The 4310-nt window shown below is 40.7% G+C and overlaps 1 pseudogene; it reads left to right on the top strand.

Moving 5' to 3' along the window:
- The first annotated feature begins 912 nt into the window (after positions 1 to 912).
- LOC101344380 (adenylosuccinate synthetase isozyme 2-like) lies at positions 913 to 3011 on the top strand (annotated as a pseudogene).
- Positions 3012 to 4310: the final 1299 nt, after the last annotated feature.

Here is a 4310-nt window from a genome sequence, read left to right as displayed (position 1 = left end):
TATATGTATATCGGGCTGTCCTATTTTTAATTTCCAAGAGCTGTCTCTAATCCTCTTAAGGTACTTGGAACCCTGCTGGCTCAGGGGTTAAGAGCTCGACTTTGAATCAAAATGTGGGCAGTTCAAATCCACAGGTGCTCCTTGGCAACTCTAGGGAGCAGTTCTACTCTTTGAGTCAAAATCTACTCCACAGCATCCGTTTTTTTCGTTTTTTAATGTACTTAAGAAAATAAAAAATCTGTTCTTGTGCAACGTCTTCTCTTAGCTAAATATTCTTTTAGATTTTTTCCTGTTCCCTGCATATTCTGTTTACTCAAACTTCCTTCTTTTTTCATCTATGTCTTTAATGATAGAGCATTTCCTCAAATGTTTATTTGTAAAGGGAGGTATTAAAAAGCTACAGGACTTATAAAACAAACAATAACAAACGTGAGGAACGTGCTTCTTAGTTCAATCAAGTATACGAGACCAAATGGGCAACTCCTGCCCAAAAGCAAAGACGAGAATGCAGCAAGGAGCAGGAAACCTGGACCTAGGGACATGGGGAACCCAGGTGGAAAGGGGGAGAATGCTGACACATTGTAGGGATTGCAGTCAATGTCCCAAAACAATTTGTGTATACAGTTTTGAATGAGAAGCTAATCTGAGCTGTAAACTTTTACCTAAAGCACAATAAATTAAAAAGATAAATCTGTGCTTGTGCAATGTCTTCTCTTATCACTCTAAATGTTCTTTCAGATTTTTTTTCTGTTCCCTGCGTATTTTGTTTACTCTAACTTCCTTTTTTTCATCTGTCTTTAATGATAGAGCTTTTCCTCAAATGTTTACAGAAAAAAGTCCACTGCCGTCCAGTCTATTCCGATTCATAGCGACCCTATGGGACAGAGTAGAACTGCAGCCGAGCTCTTAATCATGCGCCACCAGGACCCCAGTGTATTGAAAACGGAGGTATTAAAAAAGCTACTGGACCTCGGTACCCAGTACTCCCGCGGTGCTGCCAAGACCAGCCTGCGCAGAGAGGTGGTGGTCTCCCTCTGGGTGGGCTGTGGCGGAGAGCGGGGCGTCGCCAGGCTGGCTTCTGGCGCCTGCCTCCTCCCGTGTGGCCTGTAGCCACAGAGCCCAGCAATGCGCGCGCTCTTCCCGGGTCTCCTTGGCTCTCCTCCCGTTGCTGGACTGGGGCGTTCTCCCAGACCAACCCTGCAGCAGCCTCCCTGCGCAGCAGCGATTGTGGTCGCCCCAGGGCGCGACCCGGAGGGAGCCGAGCGGCGGTGGCGCTCAGCGCGCAGTGGGGCGACCAAGGCAAAGGGAAGGTGGTGGACCTGCTGTCGCTGGACGCCGACATCGTCTGCCGCTGCCAGGGAGGAAATAATACTGATCACACAGTCATTGTAGATTCTGCAGACTATAACTGTCATCTTTTACCCAGTGAAATAATTAATCCAAACGTTACTGCAGTTATTGGAAATGACATGGTAATTCATCTACCTGGATTGAGGAACCAGAGAAAAGTGTTCGAAAAGGAAAATGTCTAGAAGGCTGGGAAAAAATGCTTATCATATCTGACAGAGCTCAAGCTCTGATGGCATCCAGGAACAACAAAGACAAGAACAAGCAGGAAAAAAATTGGGTACCACAAGAAAAAGGGACTGGCCCAGCATATTCTTCCAAAGCTGCTTGCAGTGGACTTAGAATGCGTGATCTCATCTCTGCATTTGATGGCTTCTCTGAGAGGTTCAGAGTTCTGGCTAACCAGTCTCTTTGAAAATAGACATTGAAGGTGAATTACAAAAACTCAAGTATTATATGGTGTCTTGGTCATCTAGTGCTGCTATAACAGAAATACCACAAGCGGATGGCTTTAACAAAGAGAAGTTTATTCTCTCACAGTGCAGTAAGCTACAAGTTTGAGTTCAGGGCGCCGGCTCCAGGGGAAGCCTTTCTCTATCAGCTCTGGAGGAATATCCTTGTCATCAGTCTTCCCTCGGTCTGGGAGCATCTCAGTGCAGGAACCTCATGTCCAAAGGACACGCTCTGCTCCCAGCACTGCTTTCTTGGTGGTCTGAGGTCCCCATGTCTCTCTGCTTGCGTCTCTCTTTTATATCTCAAAAGAGATTGGCTTAAGACACTATCTAATGTTGTAGACCTCATCAATATAACTGCCACTAATCCATCTTATTACATCATAATGATAAAATTTACAACACTTAGGGAAATCACATCAGATGACAAAATGGTAGATAATCATACAATACTGGGAATCACGACCTAGCTAAGTTAACAGATAGTTTTGGGGGATACAATTCAATCCATGACATATGGAAAGAAACCAAGGGTGAGAGATGGTGTTTATTTCCTAAATGAGGTCTACCTGGACCACCAAAGAAAATCTTGGTAGCAGGTGCAAATGCAGCATTGCTTAATACTGATTTTGGGATCTGTACTTTTGTAACCTCTTCAAATTGTAGTGTTGGAGGTGTTTGTACTGGTTTGGGTATGCCCCCTCAAAATGTGGGAGAAGTGTGCGGAGTTGTGAAAGTTTATACAGCCAGAGTTGGTATTGGTACCTTTTGTACAGAGCAAGACAATGAAATGGGAGAATTATTACAAACAAGGGAGGAGAGCATGGTGTGACTACTGGAAGGAAAAGAAGATATGGCTGGTTGGACCTTGTTTTGCTCAAATGTGCACACATGATTAATGGATTTACTTCGTTGGCCCTTACCAAATTGGATACCTTGGACATGTTTACGGAAATCAAAGTTGGAGTTGCTTACCAGTTAGCAGGTGAAATCATATCTCATTTCCCAGCAAACCAAGTAGTCTTAAATAAAGTTGAAGCTCAACAGAAAACTCTCCCAGGATGGAACATGGACACATCAAATGCAAGGACATTTAAAAAACTACCTGTGAATGAACAAAACTAATTTCAATATATTAAAGATGAGCTTCAAATTCCAGGTAAATGGATTGGCATAGGTAAATCCAGAGAGTCTATGACTCAGCTCTTTTAAGGATTTCCAATGACACAAGAAACACTCCTTGAGAGGGGGGAAGTAAGACTTTCGTAAACATTTCATTTATGATCTGCAAATTCAAGAATAAAGACATTGAAGTCAATTGTAAGCCCTACAGTTGTTTCCAGTCTTTTAAGACGGATACTTGTCACGGAAATAAATTTTGGCTTATTCCAGCGTCAGCTTTCCTTCGCTGGCATGATTGCTGAATCGTTTGTTGCTCCTGCTGCTCATGGTGCCCACATTTTCTTTTAATGTTTAGTAATAGTACAATCCATATTGTTTGAAATCTAAAATAGAATTACTTTCAATGTAGCTTCTCTTCATGATTGGCATTGGGTGTTCTTAGGTTTTACCCCTATTAGATGGTAAGGACAATTAACGCCGTTTTGCACGAATATTTTTACATTCTGATCATTCAGTTTTGTCAATATAATCTTTGCTGCTAGGAAAAATAATTCAAGGACAGGAGTTCTGTAAACTTTTGTAATGCTACCAATTCTGTTCAAATTGTGAACTGTTTATTTTCTGCTGAGATCATTGCAAGATTGTGCTTTGAGGGAGGAAGGGGTAATTATAAGTCCTTTAATTTGTACAGAGTACAGAACATATTTCTTGCTGTAAATTATTTAATACACTGAACATTTAAGTAAATGTCCAAAGAGAAAATGTGTTCTCCAAAACAACAATCTTAATGTTAAAAAAAGAAGTCATTAAAAGATCTGTTGTGATATTTGTGGATTTTTCCCTTTAATTTCAGACGTTAACTCTGAAATATGTATCTTTCCTTTTTCATCTTACCATTATTCCTGAATCTAGTGGGCTGATTTTTCAACACCATGCCTGCCAATATGCCTACAAAATCTTCTGTAAGTGTCCAAACGAACCCCCAAAATTGTTGGTCATAATTTTGATCATGCCTTAATTTCTCCTTTCTTGAAAAAGAAAAAACAAGACATCATTTTGACAATTAGGCTTAACATATTGTGTTGTAGATTATCCTTCAATGAATGATTTTAAATGTTTAAATTAGGAGCCACTTAAATTTATTTCATTATACCATCAATAGCTCATTAAAAAGAATCAAATATTTCTAGTGAAAAATAAATAAATAAAAATAAAAAGCTACTGGAAGCTTTGTGAAGTTTTGTCATCTGTGTGTTAGAGCACTGTGGGATGATCCGGCAGGGACCTGGATGTCTCCTTGGGGCTTCATCAAATTTCATTATCTTTTTTTTTTTTTTTTTCTCTTGACTCGGTCGATTTTCCCAGAGAAGACTGTCCGAACTTTTGCCT

The sequence above is a fragment of the Trichechus manatus genome, unplaced genomic scaffold, assembly GCF_000243295.1.
Source record: "Trichechus manatus latirostris isolate Lorelei unplaced genomic scaffold, TriManLat1.0 scaffold00049, whole genome shotgun sequence".
Lineage (NCBI taxonomy): Eukaryota > Metazoa > Chordata > Mammalia > Sirenia > Trichechidae > Trichechus > Trichechus manatus.
The sequence above is the reverse complement of the archived record's forward strand: the minus strand, read 5'-3'. Positions and strand labels throughout refer to the sequence as shown.